The sequence below is a fragment of the Rhinoderma darwinii genome, chromosome 1 (genome assembly GCF_050947455.1).
Source record: "Rhinoderma darwinii isolate aRhiDar2 chromosome 1, aRhiDar2.hap1, whole genome shotgun sequence".
Lineage (NCBI taxonomy): Eukaryota > Metazoa > Chordata > Amphibia > Anura > Rhinodermatidae > Rhinoderma > Rhinoderma darwinii.
Window position 1 is genome coordinate 320,301,466 of NC_134687.1, and position 22,045 is coordinate 320,323,510.

Here is a 22,045-nt window from a genome sequence, read left to right on the forward strand (position 1 = left end):
AGGTAACAGGGCATGGGTAACAACAGGAACGGGATAACACTAAGGGACCATTTGCAAGACTGACATGGGATAAACTAACAACGCTCAGGCAAGGATCAGAAGGGCAGGGCCCTTTTTATAGTCCAGGGAATCATGGCAGTTGATGATGATGACTCCCATTTGTGCACACGCTGGCCCTTTAAGAGCAGGCACGAGCGTGCGTGCGCGCACCCTATGGGACACAGCGGACCAGAGCGTAAGAGAGCGCTGGCGTCTCCTAGGAAAGAGATGCGAGCCAGCACTCACAGATCCATGGCTGGGGCCGCCAGGGGGGGGTGAGTAAAACCGACGGTCCGTGGCCAAGGACGCTACACCCAGAGGTAGTCAGTCTGGAACGCCTGCTCCAGTCGTGCATACATATGGCAAACTGTGCACTGAATAAAAACTTCAGTCTTGCGATCCATTATGCCAGTTACAAAGAACAGTGAACAAGTTATAAAGTACGTTTATTAACTCAACTTATTACACAAGCCACTTAGTCCAGCAAGCTCAGTGAGAGGTATGGATTGATATCTATAGTATAGAACTTTTGTTTCGACCAACGATTTTTCAGCCTTGTTTGTTAATAAAATATTCAAATTCAGTCTGAACCGCCATAACCTGAGATTTGTTCGCACCCGATGGGTCTCCTCTCCATGGTGTCTTGTTTTGTAGTTAATTGTTGAATTTTGTCAAGTCTTAGTTTCTTCTGATGAGAAATTATGTGAATTAATTTGCCACATATAGTCATTTTGTGCACTTGCCAAAGAGTGATCGAAGAGGAGACATTCCAACCAAAATAGGATTGCACAGCAGATTGAATTTGGGTGAATGAGTCTGAGGAAGTAAGCAAAGAGTCGTTTAGCCGCCAGGAGTGGTTGGTTTGGCTGGGACTAAAGATTGACAGATGAGTGTAACTGGGCTATAGTCAGACCAAGATCTAGAGGCAATCTTGGCTGAAGTCATCAAGGGAATAATAGGTTGGGTGGTAAAAATGTAATCTATCCTGTATAAGAAGTTATGAGGGTGAGAGTAAAATTCCCTCCAAATGTCTTCATGGCCATAGTCTGAAAAGGAGAAGTTGAGTGTTGGGAATAGCTTGGTGAAGAGAGAGACCTATCTGCAGAAGGTTGAAGCACTAGATCACCTGCCACAAGTAAAAGGCCCTTTGTATAATTGCCTAAATAACTTTGAACTAACAGAAAATAAATTAAGTTGATAAGTATAAGGGGCGTAATATGCCACCAGGGTTCGGTCTACATCATTGATAGTACCCTAAAGGAGCAGCTATCGATAGGGTCTGCTATTTTTTAAAGTGCAAAAGTTTGAGAGAAAAGTTTGAGAAAATCATGACTTCTGATGGCATATTATATCAGCCTTGCACTATTGTAATATTGGAAGGCTTTCACTCTCTCAGCCAGGAAATTAAATCCCTGAACGTTGTGCGAGATTATTTTTAAGAATAAATTAGCCATGATGTAGGAAGGTGATGAAATAGTGGCCCATAAAAAAGGGAAAAAGAGGGGGGGTAGAACAATTGGGTGTGGAGGGGTCTCGGAGGTGAGACCAGGTGGGGATATGTTTAGATCATCGCATCCCAGGTAAAAGGGTGCAGATTTTTAGGCTATTATAAGTCAGAATGAGCCAACAACTCACCTTGTAATTATAAAGCAGTGATCAAATACTTAAATTGTTCTGCAAAAGGAAAGATGGGGGGAAAGGATAGGCTTTCAGCAGAGTGGAAAAGTCATAAAAACAAAAAGAACGAAGCATTTGCCAGCAAATACAGTCAATTCAACAAGTTAATAATAGTTCACGTTTAATCGAGAGTGTGAGAATTGAACAAGATGCATAAGAGATAAATAAACAAGTAATTGAATCCCAAAGAACATTTACAAAGATATAATAGTATCCTGTTGTATAGTATGGTAGCAAAAGTTTAAGTGGGGGTGTTTAGTCCATGGTAGTCAGGAACTGGAGCGTTCATGTCTCTTAGATGGAGCAAGAAGCTTAATGGGATGTGAACCAAATGTAGGATCAAGTCCTCTACTGTAATGGACAAGTGCAACAAAGGAAATTAAAAAAAGATAATTTAAGACCCTTTGGCCTTAATTTTATGTAGTGACCTGGGGTGTACCAGAGGTCATTGGTAACAAGGAAAAGGATACATTATGCTGTTGTTTCTCTCAAGTAGGGGTGTGATGTTGAGCAATTTGGTCTGTAGGCTGGTGGCTTTTTGCTTTTTCGGGTGGTACTTGGCTCCAGACAGTTTGTAGAGGTTGCGTCGGCGAAGGATGGATGTCTGTCTTGGCTGCTAGAGGAGGAAGAGAACGTCCCCATGCCGCCGTTTTGACATGCAGTTTCTCTGCTGTTGAAAATTTGTAGAAGCGACCCGACTTGTTTGTCTCTGTTTTGTAAGGTTTCCGTTTTTCTTTAGCGGAAACAATAGCGTAGTCGACTACATTTCCGTTTGTCTTTCCATTTATGGGTTCCTCCGACGGAAAGGTCTAACGGAACCCATGAACAGAACCCGACGCTGATGTGAACGAGGCCTTGTAGTTGACTTGTTTGAGATTCATCACACAGGCCCTTTACACTTCAAGTGGTTTAGACTGGTTCGGAGTATATTTTAAAGCATGAGAGAGCAGTAATGTGCTTATGAAGGTATAGGTAGGGCTGTGCCCTAAAATGGTGCCATTAAAGAATACAATTCGTCGCCCAAAAAGCAAGCCTTCAAACTGCTACTTTGATGAAAAAATTAAAAAGTTATGGCTCTCAGAACGCATTGATAAAAAATAGACTACAAAAATCACTGTCCTCAAGAAACAAAATAGCTGTGCCCTTAAGGGGTTAATATTTCCATTTTGATATTAGAATTTGAAGGGGAAAATGTGGAAGGAAAAAAAATTATTTCCTTAATTCTTACCAAAGCCTAGTAATACTAAATTACTACATTGTTTAACCCCTTGGCGCTACAGCCATTTTAATTTTTTTCACCCCCGCCTTCGAAAATACATAACTTTTTTATTTTTACGTCGACATAGACATATGAGAACTTTTGTATTGCGGGCCGAGTTCTATTTTTTAATGGCACCATTTAATGTACCATATAATGTAATAAAAATGTTACGGCAGTCACCATGAAGTAAAAATTACATTCTTTGGGTCATTACGATTACGGTGATACCAAATGTATATATTTTTTTTAACCCCTTAATGCTCAGTGACGTACTATTCCGTCATGCTGACCTCCCCGTTCGCGCTCAGTGACGGAATAGTACGTCACAGGGAAAATGCAGCGCCATTTTCCCCCGGTGCGTGTACGAGCTGTGACAGCTGCTGTTTCGGACAGCAGGCTATCACAGCTCAATACACCGGGACCTGTAGCGATGGTCCCGCCTCCACGATCGCTGCTATTGGACAGTCAGTGAGTAACTGTCCAATAGCGGCGATCGATGTATAAACTTCCTCTCCCTGACTACACTTCCTGCCGCATCCGCCCTGAACGCCTCTGTTGGAGATAGCGAAGCGTTCAGAGTGGTTGTGTGAAGAAGACAGAGAGAGAAGACTTTCAAAAAGTTATAAAAAGTCAAAAAAAGACTCAAAAAAACACTTTTTTCTGTATCCCACCTCTCCCATCCACTACCCACTCCTGTACCCTTCCTCTTTGTGTTCCCCCCACATTTTTGGTCAGTGATCTCCTATCACTGACCACTTCTTAGTCTTCAGGACCACTTTCTTGGTCCCTGGGGATTCTTTTTTTGTTTTTTTTCTTATAAAATATATAAAACCAAAAAAATAAATTTTTTGAAAAAACAATAACCAAAAAACCTGTTAATTTAGACAATTTAACTGGTTAGTTTAGTATTAGGGTTAGTTAGTGTCAGGGAACCGTCAAAAAGCGTAGTTAGGTATAGCGTCAGGGAATTTAGCATCAGGAATCCGTCACCGTAGTTAGATCTAGCGTTAGGGGTCCATCACCGTAGTTAGGTTTAGCGTCAGGGAAGCTCTGAATATTCTAGTTAGGTTTAGTGTCAGGGAAAAGTCGCCGTAGTTAGATTTAGTCTCAGGGAAGTTCAAATAAAATCTAGTTAGGTTTAGTGTTAGGAACCCTCGCCCTAGTTAGGTTTAGTCTCAGGGAAGCCCACTCGTTCTATAAAAACACCAATTTTTTTGGCTGGTTTAGGTAGCAGCCTATCGCTCCTAGTTAGGGAAGCAAACAATCATGTCCCAACGGACATTTAGTGCCGAAGAGGCATATTCATTTCTTGCCTCCGACACAGAGTTGTCGGATGGTGAGACTCTGTTTTACTTATCCACCTCCTCATCCAGTGATGAAGAAGAGTAACCCACTAGGAGACGCTCCAGGACCACTACTACAGCTGAAACCCCCGAGCGAAATGACCCCGCCGCAGTTGAAACCCCAGAGCGAAGTGACCCCATTTGGTCCCCCACACCAGACATTTATGAGACCCAAATCCCAGAGCACACAGGCAGCTCAGGGATAAAATTTAATACGGCAGGGCTCAGTGAAATTTACTTTTTCAAGTTCTTCACTGATGACTTTATAGATCTTATGGTCTCCCAGACTAATTTGTATGCCCAACAGTATATTACTAAGAACCCCACATCATTTTATGCCCAATCTCACAGGTGGACCCCTGTATATGCAACAGAGTTGGGCAAGTTCTGGGGACTTCACTTGAACATGGGGCTTCTGAAAAAGCCGTCCATTAGGACCTACTGGAGCACGGACATCTTATACCACACCCCGATGTACCGTATGGCCATGTTCAGGATGCGTTATGAGGCAATACTTTGCTTCTTACATTATACGGATAATGAGCAGTGCCCACCCCGAAATGACCCCAGTTTTGAACGTTTGTACAAACTGAGACCCCTATTAGACCATTTCAGTGCCCGGTTTGCCCAAGCATACACCACCGAGAAGTGTATTTCTATTGATGGTACATTTTAAAGTGAGGCTTCAATTCCGCCAGTACCTGCCGAGTAAGAGGGCAAGGTATGGCGTGAAACTGTATAAGCTGTGCGAGAGTGCATCAGGGTATACCTACAAATTTAGGCTATATGAAGGGAAGGATAGCAGAATTCAGCCCCCAGAATGCCCCCCCTTACTGGGAATTAATGCAAAAATTGTGTGGGATTTGGTGCACCCACTGCTGGACCAGGGTTACCAACTCTACCTGGATAATTTTTATAACAGCGTCCCACTCTTCAAGTGCCTCGCTTCCAGAAATACTGTGGCATGCGGCACTGCTAGAAAAAATATGAGAGGCCTCCCTAAAACACTGCTGTTGTAATCGGGTTATTTTCATTGAGCATTTACATAATTCTAGTTTATTTTTCTAAGTCAAGGTCTACACACGTTCTTAACGATGTGGCGTGTATGTTATATGCTTATTACACAACACATCTTTTAAAGTCACTTTGTTTAATATAAGATTATTCATATAATTTCTGTCACTCAAATAATTCTTTTCGTTCCCATCCACTTTCATATACAAGTTTTGCTTTTACTTCATTATCCGATTAACTATACCTAGAAGCTGACTGTTCTAATCAAGCAATTTTTTTTTTTTTATATATATATTTAAGATTTCATCAATTCAGATAATTTTTATGCTCGACTAATTTATTTCTGCTGTTAAGTTTCTATCTAAATATATAAGTATAACAGTCAAAAGGACGTCCCTCAGAACAAACTGATAATCCGACTTTTGTATCTGTATGATCATGCCATTTATCCAGGTTTAAACCTAACATAATATATGGTACATATACAGTTTGTTTAAACATATAGGTTTACATCGTATACTCACGATCGGACCACACTGTTCCTCTTGATTCTTCAACGTCAGGGATACCACTTCCGGTAGTGCGGTTCAGCGTTACCATACTCTGTGGAACGCAAGCACAACAACGAATGACCCCTTGAACCGGATGTTTTCTAATATGACAGTTTCAGCAAAGACGATTGTTATAGATTGAATTATTTCCAAACTAACATACCAGCATACAAATACCTAATCCGCTTGTGCTACATCTGAATTCCTCCTATCACACCCTGTCGATAATGTATCCACACCTGATAATAGAGCTAACATACCGACAGTACCACGGAGTGAACACATGTAAATTACAATTAGGGTCAATGATAAGCACATGCGGACAGGAGTATATATGGCAGCCATTTATTTCAGTCAGTTAGCTTCAGCCATGATTAAGGACGCTCGCAGCGTCTGAAACGCGTAGGCTTCTCATTCATCACTATCATTTTTTTCCTTACACTATCAGGATGTCACGCTGTGCACCTTATTCCTGATTTTAATCAGCCAAACGTATTGGCCCATTAAACTTGGAAATATTTTTTCCGATTTATCCAATCTTCTGTGCTGGATCCAATCTTGTTTTTCCTAGTTTAGACCATTTCAGTGCCCGGTTTGCCCAAGCATACACCACCGAGAAGTGTATTTCTATTGATGGTACATTTTAAAGTGAGGCTTCAATTCCGCCAGTACCTGCCGAGTAAGAGGGCAAGGTATGGCGTGAAACTGTATAAGCTGTGCGAGAGTGCATCAGGGTATACCTACAAATTTAGGCTATATGAAGGGAAGGATAGCAGAATTCAGCCCCCAGAATGCCCCCCCTTACTGGGAATTAATGCAAAAATTGTGTGGGATTTGGTGCACCCACTGCTGGACCAGGGTTACCAACTCTACCTGGATAATTTTTATAACAGCGTCCCACTCTTCAAGTGCCTCGCTTCCAGAAATACTGTGGCATGCGGCACTGCTAGAAAAAATATGAGAGGCCTCCCTAAAACACTGCTTGGGCAAACACTCAGAAGGGGTGAGAGCAGGGCACATTCTAGCAGCAACATATTGTGTGTCAAGTACAAGGACAAGAGAGATGTCCTTGTATTGACAACAATACATGACCACACCAGTACCCATGTACCTGTACGAGGTACCAGTACAGAGACCCCCAAACCAGACTGCATCCTGGACTACAATAGGTACATGGGAGGGGTGGACTTGTCAGATCAAGTCCTGAAGCCCTACAATGCCATGCGGAAATCGAGGGTGTGGTATAAGAAGCTGGCCGTGCATATCATACAGATGGCATTGTACAATGCGTACGTGCTACGTCAATGTGCAGGCCTGAGGGGAACTTTCCTGGAATTTCAAGAGGTGGTTATCAAGAACCTAATCTTTAGGGACCAAGAAGGGGGAGCAGCCAGTACTTCTGGAAGCGAGGCAACACGCATTGTACCAGGGCAACACTTTCCAGGAGAAGTTCCCCAAACTGGCAAGAAGGGAAAAAGTCAAAAGAGGTGCAAAGTCTGCTATAAGAGGGGGATCAGGAAGGACACAATATACCAAGGTGACACGTGTCCCGAAAAACCAGGGCTCTGTATGAAAGATTGTTTTAGAATTTATCATACATCCCTTGATTTTTAATTTACCCTGATGCACTCCGCACAGCTTATCCCCCTCATCTTTCCCTTCTGAGCCCTGCCGTGTGCCAAGGCAGCAGATAACAGCCACATGTAGGGTATTGCCGTACCCAGGAGAACCCATATTACAATTTAAGGGGTATATATCTCCGGTGGCACATGCTGGGCACAATATATTGGACACTGAACTGGCATGTATATATAAAATTGCAAATCTCACGCTGCACCATCTGCTGCGCATTATCTTTTACACAGTACCTGTGGGGTCAAAATGCTCACTACACCTCTAGATGAATGTCTTAAGGGGTGTAGTTTTTAACATGGGGTCACTTCTCGGGGGTTTTAACTGTACTGGTACCTCAGGGGCTTCTGCATTCATGACTTAGCACCAGAAAAGCTCCAGTAGGCCAAATGGTGGTCCTTCCCTTCTAAGCCCTGCCGTGTGCCCAGGCAGCTGATAACAGCCACATGTAGGGTATTGCCGTACCCAGGAGAACCCACATTACAATTTAAAGGGCGTATATCTCCGGTGGCGCATGCTGGGCACAATATATTGGACACTGAAATGGCATATATATATATATATATATATATATATATATATAGAAAATTGCAAATCTCACGCTTCACCATCTGCTGCGCAATACCTTTTACACAATACCTGTGGGATCAAAATGCTCACTACACCTCTAGATGAATGCCTTAAAGGGAACCTGTCACCAGTATTTCACCTATTGAACTTTACTTATCCCTCACTGGCTGCTGCTATCAAAAGTTCATTGCCGTTATCCCCTCTCCTAAACTCCTCCTCTGACTGTAAATAACGGTCTGCAAACATTTCGCACCTTTTATCGTAATAATCCGGTGTCCCTTTGTGCGCACACACTAGAAGAGGACATCAATGCACAAGCGTGGGATTTGGTGTGCTGTGGGAAGGCGAGGAGCTGTCAATCAAAAGTAAGGAGGCGGGGTAAACTCAGAAAGACTTGAGGAATGAAGATTTGACTCTTTTCAAACGAAGATTAGACTCTTTTCAAATGAAGATTTGACTCTTTTATGCTCATTAGCATACAGTGTGGGAACACTAAAAAACTGAATACTAAAGCTACAGAGCCGACTACCAATCCAGCAAAATCTGGATTCCAAAGAACACATAGCGCTCCTTTCCTTCTGAGCCCTCCCATGGGCCCAAATGGCAGTTTATCACCACAAATGGGGTATTGCTGCACTCAGGACAAATTGGGCAACAAAATGGGGCAATTTGTTCCCTGTGAAAATAAGAAAATTTGAGCCAAAACTACATATTATTGGAAAAACGTACATTTTTTTTTAATTCACAGCCCAATTCAAATAAATTCTGTGAAAAAACTGTGCGGTCAAAATGGTAACAACAACCATAAATAAATTCCTTGAGGGGTGCAGTTTCCAAAATGGGGTCACTATTGGGTGATTCCTACTGTTTTGGCACCTCAACACCTCTTCAAACCTGGCATGCTGCCTAAAATATATGCTAATAAAAAAGAGGCCTCAAAATGAACTAGGTGCTTCTTTGCTTCTGGGGCTTGTGTTTTAGTGCACGAGCACACTAGAGCCACATGTGGGACATTTCTAAAAACTGCAGAATCTGGACAATACATATTTAGTGTTGTTTCTCTGGTAAAACCTTCTGTGTTACAGGAAAAAATAGAATAAAATTTAAATTCAGCAAGAAAAATTTCAATTTGCAAATTTCACCTCCATTTTGCTTTAATTCCTGTGAAATGCCTAAAGGGTTAAAAAACTTTCTAAATGCTGTTTTTAATACTTTGAGGGATCTAGTTTTTAAAATGGGGTGTTTTATGGGTGTTTATAATATATAGGCCCCTCAAAGCCACTTCAGAACTGAACAGGTACCTTAAAAAAAAGGCTTTTGAAATTTTCTTAAAAATATGAGAAATTGCTGTTCATGTTCTAAGCCTTGTAACGTCCAAGAAAAATAAAATAATGCTCAAAAAACTATGCCAATCTAAAGTAGACATATGGGAAATGTGAACTAGTAACCATTTTTGGTGGTATAACTATCTGTTTTACAAGCAGATGCATTTAAATTCAGAAAAATTCTATTTTTTCAACATTTTCTCTAAAGTTTTAAATTTTTCACAAATAAACACTGAATCTATCGACCAAATTTTACCACTAACCTAAAGCCCAATGTCTCACGAGAAAACAATCTCGGAATTGCTTGGATAGGTTTAAGCATTCCGACGTTATTACCACATAAAGTGAAATATGTCAGATTTGAAAAATGGGCTCTGAGCCTTAAAGAGGCTCTGTCACCAGATTTTGCAACCCCTATCTGCTATTGCAGCAGATAGGCGCTGCAATGTAGATTACAGTAACGTTTTTATTTTTAAAAAACGAGCATTTTTGGCCAAGTTATGACCATTTTTGCATTTATGCAAATGAGGTTTGCAAAAGTACAACTGGGCGTGTTTAAAAGTAAAAGTACAACTGGGCGTGTATTATGTGCGTACATCGGGGCGTTTTTACTACTTTTACTAGCTGGGCGTTCTGACGAGAAGTATCATCCACTTCTCTTCAGAACGCCCAGCTTCTGGCAGATCACGCTGTGACGTCACTTCCCCAGGTCCTGCATCGTGTCAGACGAGCGAGGACACATCGGCACCAGAGGCTACAGTTGATTCTGCAGCAGCATCCGCGTTTGCAGGTAAGTAGCTACATCGACTTACCTGCAAATGCCGATGCTGCTGCAGAATCAAATGTAGCCTCTGGTGCCGATGTGTTCTCGCTCGTCTGACACGATGCAGGACCTGTGAGTGACGACACAGCGTGATCTCTCGAGAACACGGCTGTGTCTGCACTGCCAGAAGCTGGGCGTTCTGAAGAGAAGTGGATGATACTTCTCGTCAGAACGCCCAGCTAGTATAAGTAGTAAAAACGCCCCGATGTACGCACATAATACACGCCCAGTTGGACTTTTACTTTAAACACGCCCACTTGGACTTTTGCAAGCCTCATTTGCATAAATACAAAAATGGTCATAACTTGGCCAAAAATGCTAGTTTTTTTAAAATAAAAACATTACTGTAATCTACATTGCAGCGCCTATCTGCTGCAATAGCAGATAGGGGTTGAAAAATCTGGTGACAGAGCCTCTTTAAGGCCCAAACTAGGCTGCGTCCTTAAGGGGTTAATGTTCTACTACTTTTACAAAAGTAGAGTTTGTTAAAAAAAAAAAAAATAAGTTTTTTGTTGCTATATTTTGGGACCTATAACTTTTTTATTCTTTAGTCGATGTAGCTGTAAGTTCTCGACACAACAGGGGTGGACGAGGCACATCTCAATGATCTATAGGTGCAGATCCTAGGGCTGGGATTATCATCTATCAGATATTTATGGAATATCCAGTGGATATGCATGAATACCTTTCAGTTGGGAATACCCCTTTAACATATACTCTGTAATTTAGTCCTTGTGAATGTGCGCTATCTATGAATGAGTAATAGGAAATCCTGGATAGATTGTACTTGTACTTGCTGTATAGTATCATGGTACCTTGAGTTGAATACAAGATACAACTCAAAAATTCTATCTTTTATTACTTTCGTCACAATTGAGAAACATAATGAAAGACCTGGAAAACCAAATCCTATTGGCGTATATGTCTTCTTGTTAGCATGCATAGGATGTTTTACGAGAGCCTACATCATCTGCACTGTAGGTAGAATATGCTGTTACCTGAGCCTGTATTCTGCTGATGGATCCACTGCTTTGCACCGGTACTGGCATGTTGTCATGTGTTAAGGTTTTATTATTGTGTCTTTCCCTTTATATACAAAAGGAAACTGCACACCTAGAGAATGCTGCAGTAAAAAGCATACAGCATGCTAAGGCTGGCCATACACATAAAATAGTTGATGGCTGAACGCCAGCTTCTCTTTCCCCCAAACACCCCATAAACACACACGCTCTGCTAGGCCGAGAGTGCATATTTATTCAATAGAGGGAGAAAAGAATAAGCCACATACAGCAGTTTACTTCCTGGCAGAGCAAAGGATTGGGCATGTTGAAATCCAACATGCTCAAGCCTTTCCCCGATGTCACCAATCTGATCGCTGTGAAGTCCTCAATTTGAAAAGGGATTCTCTTAATGGGACAACCCCTATAACTCTCCTTCAAAGCGTTGTGGTCAATAATGCAGTATAAGAATTCGGAAACTGAACTGCATATCTGTGTAAGCTAACACTACATATCTCACCAAGCTTTCCACCATATCTTTCAACATTTATTGGTGGCATCAGATGATACCATGCCTAATGCGGAAACCTAACGCAATTGGAAAATTTGCACTTGCAACTTATCCAGTTAGCTGATACAAGGTATAACGCTAGCTGACAAGGTTCCACTTTTGATGGCTATGTCTACGTTCACATCACGTTTTTTGTCTACATTAGTTGTATACATTGGGAAAAGCTCCCGATGTATCCGTTAAATGTAGGCTGTGACGGGTGCCTACAATGTGGCATATATTACATATAGGCTATGATAGTATCCATTTAACGAATACATCATGAAAAGAGGTCATGAAAGTTCATGATGTTTCCGTTAAACAGATACAACTGTAGCCTATGGGTGACGGATGCCACTATTAGGCATTTGTTTTATGCATCCATCACCCATAGGCTATAATGGCATCCGTTCAACAGATACATCATGAAAGCTATTGAGAAAGCTCATGACAAATCTGTCTAGACACATAATATTTAAACGTCTTGAAAGAAACCAGAATAATATTTGGCAATAATAAGCAAAAGGTCTAAACAGCAGTTGTTGCCAATGAAAATAAGGGGTCATTTCAAAAGACCTGTACAGTTATTAACTATACTTAACCCTTTCATGACCAAGGGTCATTGTTACCCCTGTGTCCAGGTCAAATTTTCCATTTCTGATATGCACTTCTTTAAACGATAATATCTTTGCAACCGCTTTGAATATCACAACTATTTGTACTTTGAGGCTTATGAGACTTTCATTTTCTAGATCAGTTTAATTAATTCCATGTTTTAAATTTTTATTATGAGCAGACAAATCACTAAAACTGTGAAGAAAAAAAAACTTTTTGGTCAATTTTTATATATATATTTCTCTATATTATATGTGTATATATATATATATATATATATATATATATATATATATATATATATATATACACACACACACTACCGTTCAAAAGTTTGGGGTCACCCAGACAATTTTGTATTTTCCATGAAAACTCACACTTATATTTATCAAGTGAGTTGCAAAATGACTAGAAAATATAGTCAAGACATTGACAAGGTTAGAAATAATGATTTTTATTTGAAATAATAATTTTCCCCTTCAAACTTTGTTTTCGTCAAAGAATGCTCCATTTGCAGCAATTGCAGACCTTTGGCATTCTAGCTGTTAATTTGCTGAGGTAATCGGGAGAAATTTCACCCCATGCTTCCAGAAGCCCCTCCCACAAGTTGGATTTGCTTGATGGGCACTTTTTGCGTACCATACGGTCAAGCTGCTCCCACAACAGCTCTATGGGGTTGAGATCTGGTGTCTGCGCTGGCCACTCCATTACAGATGGAATACCAGCTGCCTGCTTCTTCCCTAAATAGTTCTTGCATAATTTGGAGGTGTGCTTTGGGTCATTGTCCTGTTGTAGGATGAAATTGGCTCCAATCAAGCGCTGTCCACAGGGTATGGCATGGCGTTGCAAAATGGAGTGATAGCCTTCCTTATTCAAAATCCCTTTTACCTTGTACAAATCTCCCACTTTACCAGCACCAAAGCAACCCCAGGCCATCACATTACCTCCACCATGCTTGACAGATGGCGTCAGGCACTCTTCCAGCATCTTTTCAGTTGTTCTGCGTCTCACAAATGTTCTTCTGTGTGATCCAAACACCTCAAACTTCGATTCGTCTGTCCATAACACTTTTTTCCAATCTTCCTCTGTCCAATGTCTGTGTGCTTTTGACCATATTAATCTTTTCCTTTTATTAGCCAGTCTCAGATATGGCTTTTTCTTTGCCACTCTGCCCTGAAAGCCAGCATCCCGGAGTCGCCTCTTCACTGTAGACGTTGACACTGGCGTTTTGCGGGTACTATTTAATGAAGCTGCCAGTTGAGGACCTGTGAGGCGTCTATTTCTCAAACTAGAGACTCTAATGTACTTGTCTTGTTGCTCAGTTGTGCAGCGGGGCCTCCCACTTCTCTTTCTACTCTGGTTAGAGCCTGTGTGTGCTGTCCTCTGAAGGAAGTAGTACACACCGTTGTAGGAAATCTTCAGTTTCTTGGCAATTTCTCGCATGGAATAGCCTTCATTTCTAAGAACAAGAATAGACTGTCGAGTTTCACATGAAAGCTCTCTTTTTCTAGCCATTTTGAGAGTTTTAGGGCGGGTTCACACATGGCGGAATTTCACTTAAATTCCGCTGCGGACACTCCGCAGCGTTAATCCGCAGCGGAGCCGTTTCTCCATTGACTTTCACTTTAATTTAGCAGTGTTCGTTTACACGATGCGTACAATTCCGCTGCGGAGCATAGGCTGCGGAGCGGAATTTGGTGTCCGCAGCATGCTCTGTCTGTTGCGGAGCAGTGGCGGACTGGTTGCGGACTCATGGCGGAATTTCTCCATTGACTTCAATGGAGAGTCAAAATTCCGCAATGAAGTCCGCAGATCTTATGTGTGCTGCGGAGCGTATTGTTTTTACTACCATGACATTTCTTCATTCTGGCTGGACCTATGTATTTCTAGGTCTACAGCCAGACTGAGGAAGTCAATGGGGCTCCCGTAATGACGGGAGCGTTGCTAGGAGACGTCTGTAAATAGTCACTGTCCAGGGTGCTGAAAGAGTTACGCGATCGGCAGTAACTGTTTCTGCACCCGGGACAGTGACTACCGATCTGAATATACATGTATCTGTAAAAAAAAATATAAGTTCATACTTACCGAGAACTCCCTGCGTCAGTCTCCAGTCCGGCCTCCCAGGATGACGTTTCAGTGTAAGTGACGGCTGCAGCCAATCACAGGCCAAGCACAGGCTGCAGCGGTCACATGGACTGGAGCGTCATCCAGGGAGGTCGGGCTGGATGCCGAAGGAGGGACGCGTCACCAAGACAACGGGCGGTAAGTATGAATTTCTTTGACTTTCACTAGGGAAAGTGCTGTCCCTTCTCTCTATCCTGCACTGAATAGGGAGAAGGGAAGCACTTTTCCTGCAGTCCGCAGCGGCCAGTCCGCATCAATTTTCTGCACATTTTGTGCAGATCCGCAGCCGTAATCCGCAACCCGGATTAGGTGCGGCATTGATGCGGACAGTTGCGGAGGAATTCCGCCATGTGTGGTCATGCCCTAATGCTCCAGATTCTCAACTAGCTCAAAGGAAGGTCAGTTTTATAGCTCCTCTAAACAGCAAAACTGTTTACAGCGGTGCTAACATAATTGCACAAGGGTTTTCAAGTGTTTTCTAATCATCCATTAGCCTTCTAACACAGTTAGCAAACACAATGTACGATTAGAACACTGGAGTGATGGTTGCTGGAAATGGGCCTTTATACACCTATGTAGATATTGGATTAAAAACCAGACGTTTGCAGCTAGAATAGTCATTTAGCACATTAACAATGTATAGAGTGTATTTCTGATTAATTTAATGTTATCTTCATTGAAAAAAAACTGTGCTTTTCTTGCAAAAATAAGGAAATTTCTAAGTGACCCTAAACTTTTGAACGGTAGTGTGTATGTATATATATATATATATATATATATATAATACACACACACAGACACATACACACACACAGTCACCCTGGATCGCTGTGAGCGGATAAGAGGGCTATAAGGCTATATTCACACGACGTGAAAAAAAGGGCAGTTAACGGATCAACTGTCAGTTTTTCATGGCTGTTTTGCATGGCTGTTTTGCATCAATGTGTCTCAAAATTTGAATCCATTTCGCGACCATCTGACCGTTTTTCACCTACATTTGCCATACGTTTTTCATGGGTTTTAGGTTTTTTTTTGTCGCAGCCACCTGAAAACACCACAGTGCCCATGTAGATAGTGACGCAATACCACTATAGATAGTGACACATTGCCCACTGTAGATAGTGCCAGTGCCCACATAGATAGTGCCCACTGTAAATAGTGCCATAGTGCCACAGTTCCTACTGAAGATAGTGCCCACATAGTGCCACACACAGTACCAATGTAGATAGCGCCACAGTGTCCCCTGTAGGTAGTGCCCATATAATGCCACAGTGCTCATGTAAATAGTGCCACACTCCCTGTATTTAGCACCCCATGTAGACAGCGCCACACCCCCTGTAGATAGTGCCACCCCCTGCAAATAGCGCCACACCCTGTAGATAGCACCATCCCCCTGCAGATAGCGCCACCCCCTGCAGATAGCACCTCCCCCTGCAGATTGCACCATCCCCCTGTAGATAGCGCCACACCATGTAGATAGCGCCACTTCCCCTGTAGATAGCGCCACTTCCCCTGTAGATAGCGCCACTTCCCCTGTAGATAGCGCCACTTCCCCTGTAGATAGCGCCACTTCCCCTGTAGATAGCGCCACTTCCCCTGTAGATAGTGCCACTTCCCCTGTAGATAGTGCCACTTCCCCTGTATTTGGCATCCCCCTTCCTGTAAATAGCACCACTGTAGCTCCCTGTAGGAGCGGAATCCATCTGGCGTCAATATCCATATATGGACAGTGACGTTAGGGGCGAACTCTAAAAGCGGAATCCCCTGCCTCAGCGTCGGCAGCGCTGTGGCCGGGGATTCCGCTCCAGGAGTAGCCCCTGACGTCACTGTCCATAAATGGATAGTGATGCCAAGGGCTTCTCCAGTAGCACAGAGCTAGATGACACCGGGGATTCCGCTCCTAGAGAGAGCCTCTGACGTCACTGTCCAAATGGACAGTGACGTCAGGGGCAATCTCTAGAAGCGGAATCCCCGGCACAGAGCTATCTGACATCGGGGATTCCGCTCCTAGAGAGAGCCGCTGACGTCACTGTCCATATATGAATAGTGACACCAGGGGCTTCTCCAGTAGCGCTATCTACAAGGGGGGGTTGCTATCTACAGGGTGGGGGTCACTATTTACAGCGGGGTTGGAGAGACTTCAGAGGCTTCCTCTAGGAGGCGAATCCCCGGCCAGGGAGCTGGGCGGGGATTCCGCTCCAAGAGGGAGCTTAGGTAGCGCTATTTGCAGCGGGTTGTGTGTGGTACTATCTTCAGTGGGGGGTGTAGTCCGGGGCTCTTAAAGCTCCGGCAGACGTGAGAGTGCAGCGCTGCACTAATTAAACCCCTTCAATCCTGTCAACGTTTATACACGTGGCAACTGCACGGGGCATTGGCAGTTGGAATGTATATAGCCTATTGCAGTCGTGAAGGGGTTAAAATAAGCTGCTGTCATATAACCAAATCCTGAAATAAAGATTAAAAAGAGTTTAACAGAGAACAAGAATTTCAGGCAACAGATTGCATATCCCCACTGTCTTGTCATAAATGTCAATGCAAAGATTTCTGGCACATACCTAAAAGAAAACAACATTCTGTCAAATGTTTTATGTCACATTGTGGGAAGCAGCTCTGAGAGTCCAGAACCAAGAAATGTAAATTTATGGTGAGTTTTACACAGTATATATGTGTTGTTTTTACTGTACAGTTGATATTATTTCCACAAACTTCCAGTAACGCTGGTCATAGACATGAAGGGAGGCAAACACAAAAGGATTTGAAACAATGATGATGCAAACATATAGTAATTCATTCAGCTGCCTTTTTACATACGACAGATAATTTATTATTACAGCATATTAAATTATACTCACAAAAGAATATTCAATGCTCTTTTGATTGTAAGTGGTTTGATAATGCAACATAAGCTTTGCTGGCATAAGACATCATTGAAAAATATCTGAAAATACAAAGCATTTATACAGTAGCACACACCAAATGGACTATAAACCCCAAAAAACACAACATGTAGCATACAAGATGTCATTCGATCGCTATGAAGCCTTATGTTTTTTGGGATATGTCTTGGATAGAGATCTGAGTAAATTCATGGATAGTGCACATTCACAAGGACTAAATTACAGAGCATATATTAAAGGGGTATTCCAAACTGACATTTTTATTACGCTTCCTCTGCTGTAACTACCACAGACAGAGTAACGAAGTGCAGAGATTGTGAATAGACATCCCGTGGAATGTCTATTCACTGTCTAAACACTTCAGTATTGTTAATGTGTTAGTATAAGACAGAACATACTGATCTAAAAGGATCCCTATGAACTGAAGAAATGAATGGAGAGGAGTGCATGATGCTGATTGGTCAGAGTCATACACTCCCCTGTACAACGCCCACTTGGTGTAAAGTAAAAACACGCCCACTTGGGTATTAAGAAACTAATTAGCATAAAGCTAAAATCGCTAATAAAGTGGTGAAAATAGATCGTTTTTCTAAATAAAAAGCATTACTGTCACCTACATTATAGCGCCGATCTCCTTATGTAGGAGATAGGGCATTTATAATGTGGTGACAGCCTCTTTAAGGACTGCGGATCTGGTCTTTTGAGATGAGCACTATTAGTTTACAGCTATTGTCCTGGTGCTGCTGATTTCCTTGCTAGTAAACTGGACCTATCTACAGGGGGCTGTGTGTGGAGCTATCTACAGGGGGCTGTGTGTGGAGCTATCTACAGGGGGCTGTGTGTGGAGCTATCTACAGGGGGCTGTGTGTGGAGCTATCTACAGGGGGCTGTGTGTGGAGCTATCTACAGGGGGGCTGTATCTGGAGCTATCTACAGGGGGGGCTGTGTGTGGAGCTATCTACAGGGGGCTGTGTGTGGAGCTATCTACAGGGGGCTGTATCTGGAGCTATCTACAGGGGGCTGTATCTGGAGCTATCTACAGGGGGCTGTGTGTGGAGCTATCTACAGGGGGGGTGTGTGGAGCTATCTACAGGGGGGCTGTGTATGGAGCCATCTCCAGGGGGGCTGTGTGTGGAGCTATCTACAGAAGGGCTGTGTCTGGAGCTATCTACATGGGGCTGTATCTGACGCTATCTACAGTGGGCTGTGTGTGGAGCTACCTACAGGGGGCTGTATCTGGAGCTATCTACAGGGGGGCTGTGTGTGGAGCTATCTACAGGGGGGCTGTGTCTGGAGCTATCTACAGGGGGGCTGTGTGTGGAGCTATCTACAGGGGGCTGTGTGTGGAGCTATCTACAGGGGGCTGTGTGTGGAGCTATCTACAGGGGGCTGTGTGTGGAGCTATCTACAGGGGGCTGTGTGTGGAGCTATCTACAGGGGGCTGTGTGTGGAGCTATCTACAGGGGGCTGTGTGTGGAGCTTTCTACAGGGGGCTGTATCTGGAGCTATCTACAGGGGGGCTGTATCTGGAGCTATCTACAGGGGGGGCTGTGTGTGGAGCTATCTACAGGGGGATGTGTGTGGAGCTATCTACAGGGGGCTGTATCTGGAGCTATCTACAGGGGGCTGTATCTGGAGCTATCTACAGGGGGCTGTGTGTGGAGCTTTCTACAGGGGGCTGTATCTGGAGCTATCTACAGGGGGGCTGTATCTGGAGCTATCTACAGGGGGGGCTGTGTGTGGAGCTATCTACAGGGGGATGTGTGTGGAGCTATCTACAGGGGGCTGTATCTGGAGCTATCTACAGGGGGCTGTATCTGGAGCTATCTACAGGGGGCTGTGTGTGGAGCTATCTACAGGGGGGGTGTGTGGAGCTATCTACAGGGGGCTGTGTATGGAGCCATCTCCAGGGGGGCTGTGTGTGGAGCTATCTACAGAAGGGCTGTGTCTGGAGCTATCTACATGGGGCTGTATCTGACGCTATCTACAGGGGGCTGTGTGTGGAGCTATCTACAGGGGGCTGTATCTGACGCTATCTACAGTGGGCTGTGTGTGGAGCTACCTACAGGGGGCTGTATCTGGAGCTACCTACAGGGGGCTGTATCTGGAGCTATCTACAGGGGGGCTGTGTGTGGAGCTATCTACAGGGGGGCTGTGTCTGGAGCTATCTACAGGGGGGCTGTGTGTGGAGCTATCTACAGGGGGCTGTGTGTGGAGCTATCTACAGGGGGCTGTGTGTGGAGCTATCTACAGGGGGCTGTGTGTGGAGCTATCTACAGGGGGCTGTGTGTGGAGCTATCTACACGGGGCTGTATCTGGGGCTATCTACAGGGGGGCTGCGTGTGGAGCTATCTACAGGGGGGCTGCGTGTGGAGCTATCTACAGGGGGGCTGCGTGTGGAGCTATCTACAGGGGGGCTGCGTGTGGAGCTATCTACAAGGGGGGCTGCGTGTGGAGCTATCTACAAGGGGGGCTGCGTGTGGAGCTATCTACAGTGGGGGCTGTGTCTGGCGCTATGTACAGGGGGGCTGTGTGGCGCTATCTACAGGGGGGCTGTGTGGCGCAATCTACAGGGGGGCTCTGGTGGATGATTTTTCCATTGACCGGTAGCAGAGTTACACAACTGGAAAAAAAAAATCCCCATCATGTAACTCTGCTACCTGTCAATTAAAAAGTCATCCACCACAGGGTCTCCCTCTTGACTTTCATTGTTCTCAGCCTTTTGGTTTGTCCTGCAGCTGCTGCTGTGATGAGCAAATGTTATACCCAAGATAGGAAAAGTAACATAAAGACGACATAACCGGATCCATAATATCTGTGATATCCAGACAGTCTAGAGATCCGCAGTGAGAATGCGCACTTGTTGTTTACAGAAGGATCTGGCCGTGATTTGATGTGTTTATGCCGGATATTGGGCGTGGTCAGGGGGCGTGGCTTAAAATGTCCCTCTTTTCCGAATTCAAAAGTTGGGAGGTATGCCTGTTGCTGTGGTGTAAGGCTGGGTTCACACGACCTATTTTCAGACGTAAACGAGGCGTATTATGCCTCGTTTTCGTCTGAAAAGGCTACAATACGTCGGCAAACATCTGCCCATTCATTTGAATGGGTTTGCCGACGTACTGTGCAGACGATCTGTCATTTACGCGTCGTCGTTTGACAGCTGTCAAACGACGACGCGTAAAAATACAGCCTCGTCAAAAGAAGTGCAGGGCACTTCTTTCAGACGTAATTTGAGCCGTCCTTCATTGAACTCAATGAAGCACAGCTCAAAATTTATGGCTGTCAGAGAAGCCTCGCAAAATGCGAGGAGGAGCATTTACGTGTGAAACGAGGCAGCTGTTTTCTCCTGAAAACAGTCTGTCTTTTCAGACGTAAAAGCCTGCTACCGTGTGCACATACCCTGAGGCCCCATGCACACGACCGTAAAAAACCTCAGTTTTTGCGGTCCGCAAAAACTGAGCCATTCACTTTCATTGAACACTGACACCTTTCCGTAGCACTATGGAAGGGTGTCAGTGCCGTGGAAATGTTCCGGGAATTATGGAACATGTCCGTTCTTTCGCATTTTGCGGGCCGTGCTCCCATACTTTGTATGGGAGCACGGCCCGAAAATGCGGCTGTCAGTCAGCGACCGGCCGTGCCCGCAATCGCGGGCCGTGATTGCGGGCACGGTCGTGTGCATGGGGCCTTAGGCCTCATGCACACTTTTGTTGGCCGTCGTACGGATAGCTTCGGTGTGCAGTCCATTGTTTCAACGGACCAAATGAACGAAAAGGCCGAGACTGTTCCGTGAAAAACGGACAGGAGTAGGACCTGTCCTTTTTTTTTGTCGGAACTGCCACACGCTTCCGTTAAAACAACGTAAGTCTGCATGGCCCCATAGAAATTAATGTGTCAGCGTGCTAGGAGTTAAAAAAAACGGATAGCACACTAAAGAAAATAACTGAAGTGTGCTTGAGGCCTTAAAGGGTGTGTGCAACAAAACACATGTATCCCCTATCCACAGGATAGGGGATACATGTGATCGCTGGGGGTGCGACCGCTGGGAGCCCCAGCATAAGGAGAACGGGGGACCAAAAGTCCCCCATGAGAAGCATGGAACTTCCGGGGTCTGTGCCCAGCTTGTGTGTCCGGAAGCTCCATAAACCGTTACCGACGCTCCATTCATTTCTATGGATCTTCCGGACACAGAACCCCGTAAGTCCCATGCTTCTCATGGGGGACTTTTGGTCCCCAGTTCTCCTTATCACTGGGGCCCCAGCAATCACACATGTATCCCCTATCCTATGGATAGGGGATACATGTGTTTTGTGGCACAACCCCTTTAAATTTATCGTCAAATCTCATTGAACTGCAGTGGAGGATGTGAACACAGCCTTAGTTTATGCAAATATTTTTCTATCCACTTGTACATACTATAATATATATCTGTGTTTTTTAGTTTTGTTTTTCCTGAACAGCTATTCCTTTTGCCACTCACTTTTTATGCGTTCTGTATTCTCAGAACCGGTCATACAGTTCATACGGGTATTTCACCAGTCACATCGCACAATCACTAGCAGTAAATCTTTAGCTACACACTCAGGAACTCTATGGTAGTAAATGACGTAAATGCCGCCATCTTTG

General features: G+C 44.0%; 1 long non-coding RNA gene across 1 annotated transcript; it reads right to left on the minus strand.

The window, feature by feature from the left end:
- Positions 1–468: 468 nt before the first annotated feature.
- LOC142650099 (uncharacterized) lies at positions 469–22,043 on the minus strand. The gene is made up of 4 exons (XR_012847587.1): positions 21,900–22,043; positions 17,375–17,460; positions 5,859–5,937; positions 469–855 (listed from the first exon to the last, which is right to left on the minus strand). It is a non-coding gene; the product is annotated as an uncharacterized LOC142650099 (long non-coding RNA).
- Between the last annotated feature and the right edge of the window lie 2 nt (positions 22,044–22,045).